Source organism: Triticum dicoccoides, chromosome 4A (assembly GCF_002162155.2).
Source record: "Triticum dicoccoides isolate Atlit2015 ecotype Zavitan chromosome 4A, WEW_v2.0, whole genome shotgun sequence".
In the NCBI taxonomy this organism is placed as follows: Eukaryota; Viridiplantae; Streptophyta; class Magnoliopsida; order Poales; family Poaceae; genus Triticum; species Triticum dicoccoides.
The window spans coordinates 463,988,976-463,994,425 of record NC_041386.1 but is presented as its reverse complement, the minus strand read 5'-3'; the positions used below and the strand labels follow the sequence as shown (position 1 = coordinate 463,994,425).

Sequence of the window (5,450 nt, the reverse complement as noted above, 5' to 3'; positions counted from 1 at the left end):
ATGAAAATACCAAAAATATTATCTTATCATATCTATTAGATCTCACTCTCGTAAGTGGCCGTGTAGGGATTGACAACCCCTTATCGCGTTGGTTGCGAGGATTTATTTGTTTTGTGCAGGTGCGAGGGACTCGCGCGTAGCCTCGTACTGGATTGATACCTTGGTTCTCAAAACTGAGGGAAATACTTACGCTACTTTGCTGCATCACCCTTTCCTCTTCAAGGGAAAACCAACGCAGTGCTCAAAAGGTAGCAACGGTCATCACCGGGAGTGGTCCCGACTATTGTCACTTCGGGGTTGCCGGATCATAAAACGTAGTAGGTGACTATAGACTTGCAAGATAGGATCAAGAACTCACATATATTTAAGAAAACATAATAGGTTCAGATCTGAAATCATGGCACTCGGGCCCTAGTGACAAGCATTAAGCATAGCAAAGTCATAGCAACATCAATCTCAAAACATAGTGGATACTAGGGATCAAACCCTAACAAAACTAACTCGATTACAAGATAAATCTCATCCAACCCATCACCGTCCAGCCAGCCTATGATGGAATTACTCACGCACGGCGGTGAGCATCATGAAATTGGTGATGGAGGAAGGTTGATGATGACGACGGCGACAGATTCCCCTCTCCGGAGCCCCGAACGGACTCCAAATCAGCCCTCCCGAGAGAGTTTAGGGCTTGGCAGCGGTCCGTATCGTAAAACGTGATGAATCCTTCTCCCTGATTTTTTTCTCCCCGAACATGAATATATGGAGTTGGAGTTGAGGTCGGTGGAGCTCCAGGGAGCCCACGAGGCAGGGGGCGTGCCCCCACCCTCGTGGACAGGGTGTGGGCCCCCTGGCGTAGATCTTTCTTCCAGTATTTTTTATATATTCCAAAATAATTCTCCGTTGATTTTCAGGTCATTCTGAGACTTTTATTTCTGCACAAAAATAACACCATGGCAATTCTGCTGAAAACAATTGCAGTCTGGGTTAGTTCCATTCAAATTATGCAAGTTAGAGTCCAAAACAAGGGCAAAAGTGTTTGGAAAAGTAGATACGACGAAGACGTATCAAATGACTGCAGTGAGCAACGGCCAAATCGAGCTGGTCAAAAAGAAAAAGACGAAACCCGCCAAAGTCAAGTGACCCCAACTTGAGAATTTCAAATTTGACTGGGCGGGAGGAGATGCCAGATTTAAAAATTAGATCATGCACCTTAATTGCGTGAAAATCTTGTTGAATGGAAAAACAGTGGTTTAGGGCTAATTCAACTAGCAGTTCATTAGGTCTGACAGTGATTGGCATGAAAGTAATCCAAAAAGGATGTGTATGGTGAGTGTAGTGCACATGAGGTGGAAGCTGGTTAAAGCAACTAACATTTAGCATACGGTAAAAGAAACTAATACCGGGCCATTTTCGTCTCACCTTAGGCAGATCCAGAGTTGATGGCACTGGTGGCAGTGATGCAGAGACGACCGGCGACAAAGAGGAAGGCGTGGAACCAAGCGACGAGGGCATGCCATCAGCACGAAGAAGGCGTCGGGCACCACTCATGAGCATAGGCCAGGGGAAGCGGATCAGCATGCTCCTCTTGCGGTAGTCACCCATGGAGGCGATCAGTTTGGTTACGGCGGGCGATGCAACGGTGAAGGAGAAGCAGGAGTCTCTGTCGTCAGTGACGTCGAATTGGAGGTAGGAGTCCCCAAACAAGTGAGCGAGGACAAATGCCATGGTCATGGCGTTGAGAGTGAAGGGGAATTGGATTACACGCACGTACATTCGGCAGCCATGAGGCTGGCTGCATGAACGGGCGGTAACGTGGGAACGAAGCTGTGACCAAGCCATAGCTTTGAACTGGAGACCCAGGTCGTTGGGGATTTGGAGCAGCCGGGCAAGCATCATGCATGTAGCGGTAGAGCACGGTGGAGACGGGATGGAGGGCAGAGCCCTAGCGAAAGAGAAGGAATAGTTGTGGAAGCTGAGAGTGGTTTGAGCGAGGATGATCTCAGCCACGCGCGCAGAAGCGACATGGAAACGGAAGACCAGAGGAGAGCATTGCGCGGCAAAGAAGTGAGCAGTAGATCCACCCAGGACGGCCTAGAACATCGCAGCGACAACTATGGCATCGAGGTGATGGTTGGAGTAGCCGAAGGCGATGTAGAGCGGTGAGGCAAGGTGGAGGGCCGGGGTGGTGATGTCGAGGCGGAGGTAGTAGGAGCAATCATCTTCAAACTCCAAGCCCACGGTGTTGCCGCAGCCCAGGAAGCAGCAGAGCGCAACCTGCCCGGCCTTGACATAAGGTAGGTCGAAGAATGGCGAAGGTGGTGGAGCCACATATGGTATGAGCTCGTCTAGGGAGTTTGTGGTAAGAGGTAGGTCAGGTGCAGAGATGTCCGGCGGGTTTTTGGTGGCTGGACCGTTGCCGGAGGCCGGCGGGGTGGCCGGCAAGGAGGGCGGAGCGGGAGCGGGAGCGGGAGCGAGACCGGGAGCGAGAGCGAGAGCCATTCATGTTTAGTTGAAGCGTAGAGCGTTGGAATCGGTTCATGACTTTTGATTAGGCTTCAGTACACCAGCCCTCAGCCAGATTCTCAGAGATGCCCCTCACCCCTGACACATTTTTTTCCAACTTCACACGTCGCCACGCTAGATGCCCATTCATCACGGTTCAGTCTCAGTCCATCTCCAACCTACTACCACCCAACACCCACATTTACTGTTCAGCTCCAGTCCAGCCAGGCGACATATTATTTTTTGTCTGTGTTTCAAAGTTTTGTATTCTTTTAGCATGCCAATTTAGAGAGTATATATCTGAACAAATGCCGATGCATCTTATATATTTCCAGATTCATCAGTAAAATCAACATTTTCAGTGTTGATATTTTGTGCACATCATTTATACAAATGATTACCACTTACAAAACAAATGCATGAAAGAAAACTTTGTAGGGATTATTTCATGGGAACTGCTAGGCGCCGGTGCACCAGCCCAAATTTGGGTCGGTCGCCAGGCAGCCGTGTGATTCAGCAGCCAGCACCCGTCCGATCTGCCTCCAAAAAACATCGTTTTCCTTTCGTAAGTCAACGCAAACACGGAAAAAGCTCGATCTGGTTGTGCCCCGTCCAGCGCGCCCTCCAGCGAGGGCAGCAGCACCTCCGCTTCCCTCCTCGCGCCACCGCTCGTCGTAGCTCCGCCGCATCACCACGGCCCCGTTCAAGGACGCAGTCTAGCCCCCGTCTCCTTCTCCACAACAGGCCATTGTAGGATCACATGGCCACGGGGCGCTGTGCGGCTGTGCCTCTCCCAACGACGGTTCCCCCGGATGCATCTCCTCCAGCCGCCGGCCGGCTTGTCTCTCCCCCTATGCCAGCATCTTGTGCTACTCACCATTGTGGTAGCCCTACATGGAAGTAGCAAAATCTTCAGGGGACGTAGCAAAAAACAAAGATAGTTGCAGCAAAAATACCATCGCAGTTGATGCATGTGGAAGCACTGCCGGTCCCGCTGCCTCTCTGCCATCCAAAATGGATGTAACAAATTTCTCGCCTGGTCATAGAAAAACTGATGGCGGTTGCAGCAAAAAATGCCACCGCCGTCGCCGCAGGTCGTCGTTGTGCCCTCATGGATGTAGCAAAACATCTTGGCAGTTGTAGCAAAATCTGACACAGTTGTAGCAAAATGTCCTCGCCGTCGTGTGGGTCGCAGCTCCGCCGTGAATGTAGGTAGCAAATTTACTTGTCAGTTGTAGCAAAATTCAGCAATGGTTCCAGCAAAACATCGCCACCGACGTCGCTAGTCACAGCTCCATCGTGAATGCATGTAGCAAAAGGCCAACATGGTTCCAACATCTAGGCGTTGCGGTTCCAGCATTTGGATGCCATGGTTGTAGCACTCCCCCGTCGTGTGTGGTCACCACCGGCAGCTGCCAGCTTCCAGCATCTGTTCATCATGGTTCCAGCACTTGGACGCCACAGTTGCAGCATCTGGACGTCGTGGGTTGTACAAAAAGTGATTGTAGTGGCGACGGTGGTCGCCTCCATGTAACTCCGGCCATCACCGGTGGCAACATCCATGCACAGCTCTCATATTTTGAGGTTGCAGCTTCTGCGGGGACGGTTGCAACTTTTTGGCTTGGTGGACGCAACATCCAATGAGTCGCGGCAGGGCGCGCCGGTGATATTTGCTGAGTCGGCGGCGGCTGGGCGGCGATGGTGATCGTTGTAGCTGCAGGAGAGAGAGAGGATTGGGGGAAGGAAGCAAAGGAGGAAGAAGAAAAGGAGAACGAACGGCTGAGAAAAAAGAGAAACGAAAGAATATAAGGTACGGAAGTGGGTTTGCATGGGCCATTGCTTCCTTCGTACGCGCGAGGGAAAGCGACCGGCTGAGTTTTCGGCCGGTGCGCCGATTACAAACAATTCCCTTATTTCATTGTAAAAATAATTGGCACAATTGATATGCACTGCAGCTGTCATAGACTGTAGGCCCATCAAAGTAGTCAATAATAGAGAAGACATGTCGATGCATCTGATAAAACAAACTTAATGCGTTAGAAATTAAAGAAACAAAAGAAGCTAAATTGCCATGTCAAAGCTAGTACTGGTGATGCCATGTGTGGGGGGTGGACCAAGTCGCCGAGACATGATGGATTATGGATGGGCTTAGACCCATATAAGACAATAATTCCTGATCAATCTCTAAGGCCCATGCATGTGTACGGCAAGTAGTGGGAAGTGTGAGAAGTTTAGTACCATACTGCTACAGTAAGAAGAGTGTGACCTCTTTATAAGGGATGCTCCATCACTTGCTATTGGGAGCTTGGGAATAGGAGATGTACACGCGCGCTCCTCCTCCTCCTCCGCCCGCCTTGCCACGCCTCGCCTCGTCACGACACACACGCGCGCCCCGAGTGGGTTGCTCGTACTCCGCTAGAGGCTGTTTTCAGTGTTTGTTCTTTTATGTTGTATTGGGCAAGATTGCTGAAAGGAGAAGACAGGGCGATGTTCCAGGCTGGGGTGAAAGGGTTGGCATATGCGGCAGCAGCTATGGCGGACAGGTCTTACTCGCAGCACAGGATGTTCTTGAGGGATGGAGATGGAATCCAGATCGGCTAACCTGCTCTTCCTGCCAGTTCAGTAATCTTCCACTAGGGTTTGATGCCCGTTCTGGAATCTACCAGGTGTTTGGTAAGTGTTTGGTATATGGCTTCTTTATGCCCCTGGGTGGTCGCGTAGTTTTCAGTTCTTCAACTTTCTGGTTTAGGTGGTGGCTTGTTAGTGTTGTAGGTTTTCGCCCCATGGCGGATGGTCTGTTTCAGGGTCCTCCAGCGGTGGATTTTTTTACGGTGCTCCAGCTCGTTCCCCCCCTTTCAGTCCTATTTTGGTCCTTGGTCATTCTATTTTGGGTATGTTACCCAGAGAACTACTAGACTGAACCTCAAAAACAGACTTTTGTATTTTCG

At 50.5% G+C, this 5,450-nt stretch overlaps 1 pseudogene; it reads right to left on the bottom strand.

Annotated features, from left to right (window-relative positions):
• Positions 1–1,276: 1,276 nt before the first annotated feature.
• LOC119283552 lies at positions 1,277–2,499 on the bottom strand (annotated as a pseudogene).
• Positions 2,500–5,450: the final 2,951 nt, after the last annotated feature.